We start from the raw sequence: 17,276 nt of genomic DNA on the forward strand, positions 1-17,276 counted from the left end.
ACTTCTTGTAATGAGGTGTGTGTGAAGGGTGTGCTTGCTTCTGGTTAATGTTGAACATGGCATTGATACATTTTGAATATGCCCATCAGTGTTCATGGCACTAACTAACTTGAAGCTTCCTACAGATAGAGCAAAACCAGACTTGTCTGCACACCTATAGGACTGGAGTCTTCCATCTCACCTAGCCCTACAGATCACCTACATGCTCAGTCCACTCACCCCAGTTCCCCCCACCCCATCTCTCCTAGCCCTCTGATCATCCACATGCTCAGTCCAGTTCCCCCACCCCTCCCTCTCCTGGGTGTGTCAGTGCTTTAGTTTCTTTATAGGAAGAAATACACTTTCTGCATTTTGCTGCACATCAAAACTTTCACCAAGTGAATCCTTCATGGGAGGAAGATCCTTTTCTGAGCCCTGAATCCTCCCTCCCAAACTTTGTGCAAGAAGCTTTTCAAAGGAGCCCATCCAAGGCAAGGAGGGGAAGGGGCAGCTTCAGACTCCCACCTGAAATTCAAGAGACAGGCTCTGTTCTGCCCTGCCAACACAGCCATGCTCAGTGGAGAAATGAAACAGGTGCTGCCTTGCTCCTTTACGCCTACACATGCCGCTCTTTTAGACCCCGACGGAGAGAAGCTTCTCCCATACATGACCGTTGCAGGCTTGGAAAATGGTGGCACCCACTGCCAGAATCCAAGATGGCGCCACCCAGCTCATTTTGGCAGAATCCAAGATGGCGCGACCCAGCTTTTTGCGACCCACCCAAAATTGGGTCATAACCCACCGAGTGGGTTGCGACTCACAGTTTGAGAACCTCCACTCTAGAGCATGAATAGAAATACACTGAAATAAATTCACAGGATGAATTCCTGTTGCATCTGTTTCCCTATCCCTCTATTCCCCTACAAAGTTGTCACTAGTTTGATTTGCTATCATGTTTTTTCCCATGGTCAACTTAATATGCAAATATGGCACATTTTGCTAGAACACTGCTTCTCAGATCCTCCTAAAATTATATTATCACAATAGAACAGTGGTTTCCAACTGCATTATTCTAAGGCAGTCGTTCTCAAACTTTTACCACCAGGACCACTTTGTAGACTGAGAATCTTTCAGGACCCACCGGAAGTGATGTCACAACTGGAAGTGACGTCATCAAGCAGGAAGAATTTTAACAATCCTAGGCTGCAATCCTACCCACACTTGCCCAGGAGTAAGTCCCATTTGCTATAATTGTTAAAAGCATATACATAGTGGCCTGTTAAAAGTACAGATGTGTAACATTTCCCCAAATGGAGTCACATTCTATGGTAGCATTAAAACTAACATATTAAAAATAAAATATTTAAATGAATGGGGACTCACTGGAAATTGGCTCACAACCCACCTAGTGGGTCCTGACCCACAGTTTGAGAAACATTGCTTTAAAAGAAAAACTCTGCTTAGACATCCCTCCTACCTTACTTTTATGAAAAGGCTTTGCTGCCTTATATTCTACATCTCATGTTAGGCTGCTTTTACGTGAGAAGGAAGCAGAGTCAGTAAAAGATGGCAACCCTACTATAGAGATGGAGTACTGAAAAATGTGTACAACAATAAGCAAGAAACACCAGATTAAAAAAATAAGATGCAACGAAAGTGTTGAAAGACCAATATCCATAAAGAAAGTTAGGAAACCAACATTTTTCTAAGCAACAGAAGTGACCCCAGTTTGATATTACTTTCTAACATAATCGCACAGGGATTTGCTATATTCAGATTAACAGCTCAAACCTATCCAAATCTACCTCCCACGCACTGATGCAGTTGCACCACTGGAGTACACACTGCATCTTGTCCGGAGCAATCACAGAGGTCTTCTCCAAGAAAGGGAACATTTGATGCCTTGCCCTGGTGTAAGCCTAAACTCTATCGGGAAGTCATCTGTCCATGGCAAAGGAATGATCATAATCCCCTCCACTCCTAGATCTTCATACACCTGCACAGCAGTGAATACCAGATCCAATGTATGCCCATGTACATGCGTTCAGGCAGAAATTTACCAAAACAGGCCCATAGTTGCTACATGGGCATGAAATGAAAACGGGCCATGAAATTCTGAGTTAAATTAGGGCCTCAGTGTGAACAATGAATGCCCCAGCACCAACAGCTGGGGACATTCCAATGCCATGCCCGAGACCACCTTTGCCAGCTTAGGCAGGAAGCCTATTAGGCAGCATAGTAGGCAGTACACCAACAAAATACCAATCCTGTCTCACCCAATCAGCACTAACCATAGGCATTCAGATCTTGCACACCTCTGGATAGGAAACTAGATAGAGGGATAAAGTCACCAGAGACTATCGTGACACCACCCCCTGCCTCAGCCTCATCCAAGCATTGTGGCAGCCTTGGCTGCTGCACTGCCCAGAAACCAGGTAGACAAAGCTGCATGAAACCTATCTCATCCGCCTCACTCAACCAGTCTCCATTATGCACACTAGGTCAGCCTCCCCCTCCTATTTATTGGCCATAAATTATTCTAGATTAAATTCTCATATACAAGTATTTCAAATTAAAGACCATATATAGCATTTTAAAAATTGCCTTAATATTTTTTTTGTTAGAATTCAGAGCTTCTACATTACTTACACCAAATCAGATGGAAAAATGTCAAAAGTTCAAGACAGGTTATCATATTACACCTTTGTAAGCATCTGCCCTAGATTTAAAAAAAATTACATCTTGTTCATTACACTAGTTACTAGAACTCAAAACAACATTAATACGTCAAGTTTGTAACATTCAGAAAGCCAAAAATACAAGAACCTCAACTCTTCATGTTTGCATTTCAAACAGAATGTGGATGTTAGACATAATTTAAACTGTCATTCACAACTGTCTTGCATTCAAGGCTTTTCCTGCCTGAATATGTAAAAGTGAGGGGAAGTGGCAGAATCTGCTCCCATAAAAGCTTAATTACACAGTCCACAGGACACTTGTATAATAACACCATTATACATGAAACTATAAGTGAAAAATTCATTCCTAAAATGCAGAACTCTACAATATGTATGAATTATTAAAAGAAACAAAGGGTGCCATTGGGCTGTACAATTTTAATTATTTGAAACAACAAATACACTATTGAAATATTTCAAGATAATTGCATAATTTTAGGACATGTTTACATTAGTGGCAACCCCATCTCAGGAATGCAAGAAAGCATTACACTGAGTAGGAACAATTACAGTTCTTTGACTGTTGTGGTTTCTGCTTCCTACCCTAATCCACACACAGAAACACTTTGGGCACATGGTATAGTTGTAGACTAAAGACGCTTTGGGGAGTAAATCGGTTGCCAGTTCAACTCTCCTGAAGCAGCAATAATAATACAGAGCCCAATCCTAACTAAACAAGCAGCACAGCAGTTCCTACACCAGCGGAGGGTGTCACAAAGGCATGTCGCAATACCCAGAGAGTAGACAATGCTGGTAGGTAGACCTGCACTGCTCTGCTGATGCTGAATCCAGCCTGACAGCAGCTGACAGAGGTAAAGTTTGTGCAGAGCAGCAGAGGGGTGTGGGGAGAAAGGAGGGTGGGATGGGGGCATAGCAGGCCCAGGAGGGGAGCAGAATCAGTGGTGTCGGCATATCCTAATCCCCCTCCCCAGCCAGTAAGTATTACACCAGGTCACTCAGGCTTTTTCCAGTTAAATAGCTGGCACAGATCCAAGTAGCCCCTTAGGGCAGGCTCAGGTGTAACTCAGGGTAGCAAGAAAAAAATCCCCTTAACCTGAGGAGACCTCCAGTCTGCTCCAAAGCTGTGTTGGATGCAGCAGAGGCCATGCAGCCCCACTGCACCAGCACAGTTTAGGATTGAGGCTGACACCTTCACAGTGCAAACTGTGTTTGCTGAATAAGATCACTTCTAAGAGAAATATGAGTTTGTCACAGGAGTTCTTACTAGCAACAGCAGCACACTTTCATACATGGCTAAAGTTTATTGGTAAATACCGTATTAACTTTGAATTTCTAAACATAAAGTATCATCATTGCACTAACATTATCCTTTAAAATACAAAAAAAGTCTCCAATTTCTTTGTTCACTCAAGACAAGACATACTTCTTGTTTCCATACAATATCTCATCCAACACTTAACCAAACTGTTGATGTTACATCTCGGAGACCCATCAACAACCCAATTAAATCCTTTTGTTCCCTCACAGAATGATAGCCTCAGGGCCACCTTGAACTGAACCTCAATCATTCAGCCCAATAAAATGTTTGCATCAGCAACTATAACTGGGAGCGGTTGGCCCCCTAGATCAGGGGTGTCAAACTCATTTCATATAGTGGGCCAAATTGCTTTCATTGTGCCTGTTGAGGGCCAGAACTGACATCATTAAGTGATGTCATTAAGCAGATGATGGCCAGAAATGAGCGCTTTGTTCTCACATTGAAACTCACTGCCTACAAATGACAGACGAGAAAATGTGCCAATCTTAATCATATTTTCAAGATATGGAAGAACCCAATTATCACAAAGGCTACCCTTTCAGCAGCACTGCATATGCAGCAGCATTACTTTGCAGCTCAGCTGCTGAGAGGTGGTCTGCAACCTTGGCAAAAGCTGCTCCGCTGAAAAAGTGGCCTGTGTGATAATTGGGCTCTCCTAGTACTTTACAGCATCTCCTTCTCTCCCCACTCCTGATCTGCCACTTATCCCCATAGTGTTCCTTGCCTTCTGAGGCCTCCTTCTCCCTGACCCTCTGCAGAAGTGGTGCTGCTGGAAGGGTGATGCTGGGAAGCTCAACTATCATAGAGGCCAGATAAAGACCTTGCAGGGGTCACATCCAGCTCACACACCATGTATTTGACACTCCTGCCCTAGAAGATGTAAAGAGGTGTTCAATGGATAACCAGTAATGCCCAGTCTTTAAGAAGCTCCAAAAACGTGCTGTGATGAAGGACAACATTAAAATCCCAAGGGAGCAGCCATTTTGTTTTTTTAAGATTTGTTACCGCCTTGTGAAATAGGACTTCTACCAATATGTTGAAAATAAATTTTCTAAGATGCATTAGACACATCCTGATGAGGAGAAAGTTAGAATATAAATATTTTAGATCACTGGTTCCCAATCTGTGTTCCATGGACCACAGGTGGTCTGCAAGATCCTGAGAAGTGGTCTGTGTGGTCCCAGGAATAAAATCACCTTTGACCACCTCCAGCATCTTGCTGAGCAAACACTACCACCAGACAGGGCAGAGAACGGACTGTCCGAAGCCAGCACTGAAGTGCCAGCTGCAAGCGGTCCATTCTCAGCCCTCTCTACTGGTCAATGGGGGAGTGTTCACTTGAAAGATGCCTCCCCATGGACCACCAGTGAGGATGTAGAACAGATCGCCCACAGCTGGCATGCTATGTGGTCCATGACAATGACAATTTTTGCTTCAGTGGTCTGCAGATTCCTAAAGGCTGGGAACCACTGTTTTAGATAAATGAAACATTACCCTTGTGAATCATTTACAGCAGCAGGAAATTCAGTCACAATCATATGCAGACAGAAGATGAACTAAAATGTAAGCCTTCTTTTTTTGCTTAGCAATAGTTTTATGACTATCATTGTGATACATAAAAAGCACATTTTTATCAAGACTTTCCTTCCGTTTTTTAGGCATTTATTTAATTATAGGTAAATGTTATAGGATAGGTAAATTCTAGTTATCTGTCATAAGGTCCACAATGTGGTAACATCCAATGAAGTCCTATCCAAGCTAAACCCAGATTAACCTTGTAAACAGGATTAGATCAAAATGATGCATACACAATTCATTCACACTTTACCAATTCTTAAAAACATCCAATGAACACAGCACAGAAATCTAAGCATCCTGCAGAAAATGATTCTCTTCCCAAAACATAAGTGACAGACAGATCAGCAATATAGTGAATAAAAATCTAATGCACCATTGTGAAACAAACAAAACACGTTTCACAAAAGGTGTCTGTTCAAATCCACAAAACATTGCAAGGAATGCTTTTACTGAGAGGAAGGAGCTGCTATGATTCTGTCTTCTTTAAGCCTCTATGCTTTTCTTTTCACAGATGAAGTTGGACATTAACTGCAACCAGCTACATCTTCTGATAGTATCTGGATATACTTGCTTGCAACACTACTTGCCCAATCAACTGTGTTACTGGGCTGGGCACTTGGTCATCAGTTAAAGTTAGCTTCCTTGTTCTCCCATCTGAAAGTGGTTTTGTTTCTTAGTGCTTGCACATATGTGCACGTGCATTCTCCTCCCCTTTCCCGCCTTTTCTTTTCTTTACATTTCAACTAGCAGGCTTCATGCTCTCTCTGCTCAAATGATATATCAAATGATTCCCATTCCTGAACCCTTCAGATTTAAAATTTGCACACATATAATTCCCAAATGGGCAAACCAAAACGAAAGCACTTACTGAGAAACTCTGGGACTTCTGAGGATTCTGGGGCAAGTATAACCATAGCTGGCTGCTACAAGAAGTGAATACCCCAATTAAGTGGAGGGATCATGGGACATTCCGTCCTCATAACATCTCCAATACCCTTTTCCATCCACATCACTGTCCCTTGTGTTTCTTACTCTATGCCAGGGGTGCCCAAACCCTGGCCCGGGGCCCACTTGCGGCCCTCGGAGGCTCCCAATCCGGCCCACGGGGAGCACCCAGTCTCCAATGAACCTCTGGCCCTCCAGAGACTTGCTGGAGCCCTTGCTGGCCTGACGCAACGTCTCTCAATGTGAGGACGACTGTTCGACCTCTCACCTGAGCTATGGGATGAGGGCTCCCTCTACTACTTCCTCTTTCATGTCTGTGATGCAGCAGTGGCAGTGAAGGAAAGGCTGGCCTTGCTTTGTGCAAGGCCTTTTATAGGCCTTGAGCTACTGCAATACCTTCATTCATTCATATGTTCCATCTCAAATATATTCACTTATGTAAATTTATTCAAATTTTAAATGTAAATTTATTCTTTTTTTCCCCTGGCCCCCAACACAGTGTCAGAGAGATGATGTGGCCCTCCTGCCAAAATGTTTGGACACCCCTGCTCTATGCTAAACAGCTTCCCCCAAGACGATTCGGTGTCATCACTGCAACTTAATGCGCATCTGTGAGAAAGGTTACACCTACTGCCCCTTCAGTATTTTTATATTTCCCTCTGTCCTCACTTCTCCAAGTATCCAATCTCAACTAATTCTTTTTCTAAATTTCTTGCTTTCTGTACACACCTCCTTATTCTCCCCATCTGCCATTTTCTCTACCCTTCCCCAATCCTTGTGCACAGATTCATGACATTAGGCCTGTGGTTCTTGGAACTTTTCCGGCTCGCACCTCCCCTGATCCTTGTAGCCATTGGCCACGGCTCCCCATTACAACACCTCACCTCAGTTACCCCCAAAATGGGGATGAAGGTGTTATAATTAAACACTAAAAACAAGGCTGCCAGCACTCTGAGGCTGCAATCTTAACCATACTTACCTGAGAGTAAGCCCCATTGAACAAAATAGGACTTTCTTCTGAGTAGACCTGGTTAGGATTGTGCCCTGAGTTTGTTTGCAGCACACCTGGAGGGTTTTGGAAAGGGAGGGGGGAAGTGATGAATTTGCAGGAGGGGAAGACTTTGTTTTGTGTGTATCTGCTAATTGCAAAAGATGCAAACTAAGACCTAGAGACTGTTTGGCTAGAATCCTAACCCCGCTTTCCTGGGAGTAAGTCCCATTGAACACAGTAGGACTTACTTCTGAGCAGACCTAGCTAGGATTGTGCTTTTTGTCTTACAATAGCAGCTAACAAAGTACCCCCCCCCCCAAAAAAAAAAGGAGGCAGGAGGAAAAAGCGGAATGGCTAAAAAGGAATGGGGATTTTTATTTTTAATCAATTTTTGGAGACAAAGCCATCAAGAGTGACTTTTTTTCTTTTTTGAAGGGGGAGGAAAAAGAGAAAGGTGAGGATCCTGGGTTAAGCTGACACAGACCCCAAGCCTATGTAGGTCTACTCAGAAGTAAGCCCCATTTGAGTCAATGGGGCTTACTCCCAGGAAAGTGTGGAAAGGATTGTAGCCACACCCAGCAAGACCAATCCCAGGGTGGCCAGGGCAAGGGACACACTGGGAAATGTAGTCCTTGGGGCGAAGTTGCACATGGAGAGAGCTCCATGAGATGTGGCACCTCTGCCTGCCTGCCTGCCCAGCCCGCCTTCTCTCCCACCTCCCCCCACCATGTTTCACACGCCCTCCCAGCCTCACACTGCCCCACCCACCTCATTCACAGCTGCAGAAAAGCAGCAAGTCAGGAGGCAGCAGGTGGAGCAGAGCTCAGCAGCAGAGCAGCTGCCGGCCACCTCTCTCCTGGAGAAGCCTGGTGACACCCCTGGAGGCTAGCCATGCCTCACTAGGGAGGCGGGACACACAGATTGAATACCTCAGCATTAGGCCCTATAACTTTCTTTCAGCTTTCTTTCGAATCCCCACTTATCTCCATGCTTATTCATCTGTTCTCTAGGCTTCTGTAACATCACAGCAGCTCAACCAGTAGCTAAGAGAGGGCCAGTAGGCAACCAAGAGCCAGAGAACGTTCACTGTTACACTTAAGTCAAAGGAAGTGTATCACCAGGAAGGGGGGGGGAGGGACTAGAGAGGAAAATGGTGAATTCATTTCTCCCACATTACAGTTTCTTCCTTTTTGTAGGCCGGAATCTTTGCACAGGTAGAGCCCATATTAACTCCACTCTGTAAGCGTTTCAGGTCTCTGTATGAGGTTACAACCATGGATTTCACTCTGTAGAACAGTTTGATATGGAAATATTTAGGGAGATTCAATATGAATGTCAGGTTTAATCCTGCATTCCTCCATACTGTGAATTTATACCTCCAAACATTCACATTTGTCCAAGATTAGCAAGTGGCTTAAAACAGCATCCATACATGTGTCACCTGTGTGTTGCTTGGCTAGAGAGGCTATCTTATGCACTCCAAAGTGCATCTGGTGCTGCATTCTTGATGATTACACAACTTCTGGCTGCTAGCAGGGGCTGGATGAGAGTGAGCTGACTGAAGTGAAATCCTGTCAAGTAATAATGATTGGCAAAGTCTCTTTGCCAGAAGACCTAGGGACACCCATAATTGACACTTGCCCATAATTGACACTCCTTTATTAACTTGGGTATGGACGCTCTTGGATCTCGGATCAGTGGATGTCATGAATGTGTTTCACTAAATTGATATTCAGGGCAAACTATAATGCTTTTTCTCCAGTTCAAAACTGAGAATTTCTGCATATTCAGTCTTCCACTTATATTACAGTAACTGTCTCTAAAGCTCTGTGTTATTGCAATATACACAGGGGAAGACTATACAGAAGCAACAGTTGAAATAGGACATAATAGCCCTCAACTTGGTGTGAATCATCAAGAGCATAAACATGTATATGCCTTATCTGGGCTAAACCATATCCATAACGTAGGTTGCAGTGTAACCCTGGGACTAAGGACAGTTAAGCCATCCCTTCACACTATTTTACTGCTGTGCTGTCATCTACTGTCATGATCTTTGTGATAGCCTGCTTTACTTCATGCCCTTCCTGATCCTCCATTCTTCTGACCACAACAGCTGTCATCAAGTAGCATTTTTTTTTTCTTGGCAGCCTTCACCAAACAACCTACTATTACATCAAACTTTGAGATTGATCTTGTAACCCCACCAATTAACCAGTATTAGGAAACAAGAGATGGCATTTAGAAGTAGGGTGGCAACCTTTCAGAGGCTAGTGATTAAACAACAAGGCGAGATTTTTACTAAAAAATTTGAAAAAGCATAATAGGTATTTATTAAATAAGTCCAAAAGCATATTTTACAATAACCTATATGAACAGTTGGTATATGGCAACAACCATGAAAAATGCAACCAGAAAAATCCAGACTGATTCCCTACAACCAGGTTCAAAAACAAAAATTTTTGTAATTCATGAATGTTCCATTTGTTAGTCTGGTTGTGTGCTTACTTCTCAATCTTGGGTCCTCTTCTCGCCAGCCTCAATTCAGCTTATATACCTACACTGATTTTCACTCCAAAATGTTGGCCAAACAGAAGGGCAGTAACTTGAAGTTTCCATTTGACCAGAGCCCTAAGTTTCTGTTTCCCATGGTGACCTTTTTGAACCTCCTTCCTTTACTGAACTCAAAATTACCTTTGGGACTGAAATTGATTACCTTCCAATACTTGGGAAAAGGAAACTGTTTTACAACATTTTGAAACACAAAATGCTAGACAAGTTACTGTTCCTTCACAGCCCCCAAAACTGCAATTAGTCTTATTTGGGAAAAACATATGGTGCCAGTATCTTTTCTCCAATGGGGCAAATAACAGCTGAGGCGGACAATCTAAATTGAGAAAATGATGGTGAGGAGAGGGTTATCTCCCTCTCCCAGCACCCTGCTCCCAAATAAATCCCAATCACCTGTGATTGCTTTCAAGCAAGCAAATACAAAAAGTAAAAGGTATGTGATCCAATCATATTTCCTGCTTTATCAACTGTAGTCCTTAATTTCTGTAACCAGCTTTGGAACATTCTCTTTGTGGCTGTTTGCCAATATTCCAGTATGGTTATTCAGCAACAAATAAATTATGTTAAACTTTTAATGACCAAAGCAGAGCTGCAAGAGCCCTAGATACCTGTTTGCATATGCACCTAAAGATGTATTGCTAGTGCCTAAAAATGGGCAAATTTAATTTTTTTCTGACCTCCCTAATGGGTTGCTTTCTATAGTTCCTTATTTCTTTAAATTTATAAACAGCTTTTCCACTAAGGTACCCAAAGTAATAAATATGATTGAAATATCATAAAAATAATAAAATTAACAAAAATAAAATATGATTAAAATACAATAAAACAAAAGCTAAACAGAAAAGAATAACTACAATTACAGCAGAAACCAAAACCATCAGCAGGCATTATTAAACAACGGAAGCCAGGAAAAAAGTGAACATATTTATTCTAAACCCAGTGTTTTCCTCATTTCTTTTCATCAGCAGAATATGTGCAGAGGTGGAGGTATTCCATTCACTTTCCGCTTTCCCCAGAGGTGACAGAATACTACTGAGGAAACTCAGAGCACATAATCTGTTTAAGGTTTTCCACTCCAGAACATTATGACAATATTAAACCAGTGTCTTGATCAGTGAACGGTCAAACTTCTATTTTTATTTATTCTGAAAAAAATTAAAAAGAACTTCAACCGCTTTTTCAGTTCCTGCTCTCCTCCTGGTACAATGCTTTCACTACTCTTTTTCTAAGCCTTCTGCAACTATATCTACTGCTTCTCACCAATCCCATCCCACAGGCTAGTCCAGCCAGCTGTTTGTAGCCCTTTTCCTCATGCCCCTACCTCCTTCTATCATCTTTCTTATCCAGGGTTCTTTGACATCACAGAAGCTCAACCAGTCTACAGAAGACTTCAAAACCTTGGAACTTTTGGAGAGATAAACTTTCAAAACTTCCTCTTTAAAAATCCACATCCCATGCTTCAGTTGACTCATCTTTTGTCTGTCTACAACCATGGCTAATTCCATAAAAAAAAGTCTACGTGAAAAAAATGGAAGTTAGTAGCTTTGTATTTTAAAATAGAAAGAGTAAGTCATGTGACCAAGGGATGCAGGAGAATTGAAACATAATACACTGAAGTGATATAAATAAAATACTATTATCTCCTTTAATTATGCGACATACATAAACCAAACACATATAAGACAACAAGTATGCGGCAAGGTATTCAGAATCTAAGAGATTTATTTTTCCTTAGCATTTGTATTGCTGTTAACAGGATGGCATAAAATCCTGATTTTTCCCAATCTGTCAAGCCTGATAGGTAGACCCATTTTTAAAAATATACTGCATCATTAGAAACACGGTATTTTCACATGCAGCATTTTAAGTAAAAATAATGCATGTTCCTATTTCGGTCCTACTTAACTTTTGCTTCTACATTAAAGTGGGGAAGAACTGCACCTGCCTACTTCAACTCAGGAATTTAATATACTGTTCTAGTTCACAAATATCAGCTCAGCTTTCTGGTCCTGATGACAGACAGGCACTAACATTTACTTTGTTAAAAAGAAAAAGCCTTCTAGAATTGCATTGAACTTTGTTCTGCAGAGGAAAATAAAGGAAATAAACTACAGTACTGCAGTTTTGTTTCTACATGCTACAACTAGGTTAAAGGTGACCAAAGAAACTGACTTCTTTGGTTTCCCAAGAGCCTTGGGAGAAATAAAGAGAACTAGAGATACCGACACTGGCCATATCTACTGTTTTTTTCTACGTAATTCAAAAGAAGCAACAAGTTTACAGTTTGTGTCCCATTTCTTTTCATGAATGATTTGGGGGAGGAGGAATTCAAATGAAGTAAACAGAAGATTCTTGCTTCTGTCTCACTACAAAAAATAACACCTTATGAAATAGAACCCTACAAACTTTACATATCCTGGTGGTTATAAAGATAATTCTTGTTATGTATTTGTTACCACTACAAGAAAGAACCATTCAATAAAACTAAAACCTCTTTTAAAAAACAGTTTAAGTTTCTTTCATGTGTACTGAAGCCTTCAATATTCAAAGAAAATACATAACTTTCCTATAACAACCATTGGGCAACATATGCAATGTGTCTGTAAAATAAAAAGAGACCATTCTATCAGCAGCACTACATAAAAATCATTGTCTTTACCAGTCCTTATTTTTACACAAGAAGGCAGGACAACATGACTAACTTCAGCAGCACAGTTGCTATAGGATAAACAGCAATTACAGAAGAGTTATTACAAAGCCAAACCTATCATGTAAGACTAAGACTAAGTGTCCTCATTTGCATGAGCTCCAGGGACATCCAAGTTCCATCATATGGCTCTATCTGTGGAACAACTTTCACAGCACAACTGTGCCTATAATCACACTCACAACGAGTTCCGAAGTACTGTGATACAACCCCAAATCGATTTCATGTTAATGCATTTAACTTAGGGCAGATGGGAGGAAACACTATGAAATTAAGTGATAAAATAGCAATGATTCAGAGATGATGCTTGGGGAGGGAGAAGAAAGTTAGAACACAGGACTTGAAATGAACCGCCTTAACATCTTACTTCATTCAAACAAAGAACTGCATGCAGCTTAGCAACACCAATATGCACCACCCTGCTGCCCATTGCTCGATTGTGAGCTGCCCATGGTATCAACCCAACAATGCAATAGATATTCCTCTTAACAACCCTAGTGCCAGACTCCTCAATTCTTCACACAATGTTGCTGCTTCCCAGTCACCAAGGGCCACGTTATTGATATCACAACTATAGTCTCTTGTGCTTGCTTTTTGCAACTAGATCATCACACACCCCAGTTTTTTAATCCTAGTTTCCCCCACCACTACCACTCTGCCTTCCTCCAGGATCATTCAACTTTAAAGGTCTACATTGCTCCAGAGGTTTACACTGCAGTCTCCTGTTCTTGCCTTTTGCAACTGGATCATCACACACCCCAGCTTTTCAACCCCAGCTTCTCCCCCCCCCCCATCATTCAACTTTAAAAGTCTATATTGTTCCAAATCAGTGCTGCCTACATCACCACCACCCTTCCCTGCCTGAGCCTTCAGGCTGCCCTGTGCCTGTAGGGGTGTGATATACTCCTAGCTCCCAGAACAGAACAGACCCCATAGCCTCTTTCTGTGGACGGAGGGCTGGAAGGGGGGCTGGTGGAGGGAAAAAAGCCTGTCTGTTAGCCTTCCAAGAAAACAGTTGTTTGGAGGGTGTCCCTGCCTGCCCAGCCACAGGCAGCAAATCCCAGCACCAACTCTCAGTGAGCAGGGCTAGTGCCCTCCTCTGCCCCCACCCAGGGCAAGCAGGCTTCACCCCCCAACAGGAGGCTGGCGCCCAGCCCTCTCCAGAGCTGAGACCCCTTCGCCCACCTGCTGGGGGGCCAGAGGAGTGGGAGCCAGAGCCCTACACTATGGAGGGGTCAGGACCTCTCCCCCTCCCCTGCAGGCCTGCAGCAGAGCCCTCCAAGGCAGAAGGTGGGGCTTGGAGCAGCACAGCCTCCCCCTCCCCATTTAGAGCCTGAGCCCCAAAGGGGTGGAGCCCTCCTCCAGCCTCCCACCCCAAGTCGGGGGTCAAGCCCCCTACCCTCACTCTCCTGGGGTCGCACGTGAGGCAGCCCCCCACCTCAGAGGGTGTGAGCGCCTTACTTCCCCCCCCGCACAGTCTGAGCCCCAAGGGGGTGAAGCCCCCTCCCCCCTCCGGCCCCTTTATTTACCGCCATCATCAGCACGCGCGAGCTGTCACCAAGCGCGAGACACCCCAACCGGTGCCCGACACGCCCCCTCGGCCTGCGATTGGCTGCTCGTCTCTCCCCGCCCTGCGCTGTCGTTGGCCAAGCCGCACGCCACTCATCCTTTCCTTCCCGCCCCCCGGCTGGTGTCGCCGTACGTCTCCTCGCCATTCGGCGGCCGAGTATACGCCATTTGCGCATGGGGGCTCCTCAGACTTTTCCTGGGGCTGTTCTTTCTTCCTTCACGCCATCTGCGTAACGAGGAAAGAGCGGGAACCTCTCACGGATTGACGCCAGCGACTCGTCGGGTTGTGCGGACGCTTTGATCGAGATTCTCGAAAGGAGCTTGCGCCAACCGCGTAGCTCCTTTTCTGTTTAACGAACGGAAGAGTTTTACGGCACTGGCGTAGCGGATCAATCCTACCCCGGCGCTGCCACAGACCGAAAGCTTAGGGCCGGGAGGGAGGGGGGCCGGGATTCGCTGACTCCGCCCCGAGCTGTGACATTCGTGGGCTTTGTGAATCGCTGGGGGAGGGCGGGGGCCAAGTTTGGTTGAGTCACAGGAGGGTAAATAAGGATGTCTGCGAGACAAAGGGACTCTTAAAGACGCAGAGCCCAGTTTGTTCGCGCGCCGCTGTGGAGGCTCCAAGGGCCGCGCGGGGGAGTCTCCGCGCAGGCCGTCCAGGCAGCCCACGCGGCGGAGGCGCGCTGGCAGAGGGGACGTGGCTGAGGGAGCCGTGAGTGGGAAGCCTTCCCGCGCCTCGGGCTCAGGTGGCCACTGGGCACCTGTTGGCCCGGAGCGCAGACACGTGTACAAGCACGTTCACACGCGACACGCCAGCGGCTGGTCGGAGCCACGAGGGGGTTGCGCCTTCCGCGGGGGACGCCGCGCTCTGCCTTCACGGGGCCGCTCTCCTCGGGTCGCCCGTCCCGCCCGCCTCCTGCCTCACGCTCCGTCAGAGCTGTCAGAAGAACAAAGTTTGTGGCACCAGCTGCAAAGCTGTGTGGAGCGATCCTAGCCCCGCTTTCCTGGGAGTAACCCCATTGACTGTATTGGGGCTTACTCCTGAGTAGACACGCGTAGGCTTGGCTCTCAGGCTGCAATCCCATCCACATTTTCTCGGGAGTAAGCCCCATTGACTAGAATGAGGCTTACTTCTGAGTAAGCACGCATAGGACGCATACAATCCACATTTTCCTGGGAGTAAGCCCCATAGACTAGAATGGGCTTCTGAGTAGACAGGCATAGGCTTGGGCTCTGAGGCTGCAGTCCTGTCCACAGTTTCCTGGGAGTAGCCCCATTGACTATTATGGGGCTTACTTTTGAGTAGACATGCATAGGATTGGGCTCTCAGGCTACAATTCACACTTTCCTGGGAGTAAATCCCATTGACTATAGTGGGACTTAGTCCTGATTGGACACCATCACGTCATGAAAACCTACAGAGCCAGAAGTCTTTTAAAGCCATTTTTTGCCCAGTATTGGCAACCTTCAGTCTCGAAAGACTATGGTATCGCGCTCTGAAAGGTGGTTCTGGAACAGCGTCTAGTGTGGCTGAAAAGGCCAATCCGGGAGTGACAATCCCTTCCACACCGGGAGCAAGTGCAGTCTGTCCCTGGTCTGTCTCCCTGGCTATGGGCCTTCCTTCTTTGCCTCTTAGCCTCAGACTGTTGGCAAAGTGTCTCTTCAAACTGGGAAAGGCCGTGCTGCACAGCCTGCCTCCAAGCGGGCCGCTCAGAGGCCAGGGTTTCCCACTTGTTGAGGTCCATCCCTAAGGCCTTCAGATCCCTCTTGCAGATGTCCTTGTATCGCAGCTGTGGTCTACCTGTAGGGCGCTTTCCTTGCACGAGTTCTCCATAGAGGAGATCCTTTGGGATCCGGCCATCATCCATTCTCACGACATGACCAAGCCAACGCAGGCGTCTCTGTTTCAGCAGTGAATACATGCTAGGGATTCCAGCACGTTCCAGGACTGTGTTGTTTGGAACTTTGTCCTGCCAGGTGATGCCGAGGATGCGTCGGAGGCAGCGCATGTGGAAAGCGCTCAGTTTCCTCTCCTGTTGTGAGCGAAGAGTCCATGACTCGCTGCAGTACAGAAGTGTACTCAGGACGCAAGCTCTGTAGACCTGGATCTTGGTATGTTCCGTCAGCTTCTTGTTGGACCAGACTCTCTTTGTGAGTCTGGAAAACGTGGTAGCTGCTTTACCGATGCGCTTGTTTAGCTCGGTATCGAGAGAATGTGTGTCGGAGATCGTTGAGCCAAGGTACACAAAGTCATGGACAACCTCCAGTTCATGCTCAGAGATTGTAATGCAGGGAGGTGAGTCCACATCCTGAACCATGACCTGTTTTTGCCCACTGTTGCATATAGGGATCAAATATGTGCACACCTGTGGACTGGGCAGAAATGGGTTGAGGCACAGCCCATGGCTGGCAACCTTCAGTCTCGAAAGACTATGGTATAAGCCTACAGCACCTGGTATTCCCAGGCAGTCTCCCATTCAAGTACTAACCAGGCCTGACCCTGCTTAGCTTCCGAGATCAGACGAGATCGGGCATGTGCAGGGTAACAGTAGCCCAATCCTATGCATATCTACTCAGAAGTCCCATTATAGTCAATGGAACTTACTCCCAGGAAAGTGTGGATAGGATTTTAGCCACACACATTGCACCAAGACACCAAAAATAGATCTGACACATTGCCTTCTTTTTTTTGTGACATGCACCAACCATATTTCAAGCCCCATGAAAGTGGAGTTCAGTACAATATTCTTGAGACAAAATCTGCCTCTGTGCAACAACAGGACTGACTTGAGGCGATTGATATAAATGCCTGTGTGTGCTTGTTTGTATAATGGAAGTGATTCAAGTGTACAGTATATTTTATGGCTGGGATTTTATCACACTGAAACATCCTATTGCCAGATCCTATTCCCTAGAAAA

At 45.0% G+C, this 17,276-nt stretch overlaps 1 pseudogene; it reads right to left on the bottom strand.

The window, feature by feature from the left end:
• Positions 1-16,797: 16,797 nt before the first annotated feature.
• On the bottom strand, positions 16,798-16,911 carry LOC136650568 (5S ribosomal RNA; annotated as a pseudogene).
• Between the last annotated feature and the right edge of the window lie 365 nt (positions 16,912-17,276).

Source organism: Tiliqua scincoides, chromosome 4 (assembly GCF_035046505.1).
Source record: "Tiliqua scincoides isolate rTilSci1 chromosome 4, rTilSci1.hap2, whole genome shotgun sequence".
In the NCBI taxonomy this organism is placed as follows: Eukaryota; Metazoa; Chordata; class Lepidosauria; order Squamata; family Scincidae; genus Tiliqua; species Tiliqua scincoides.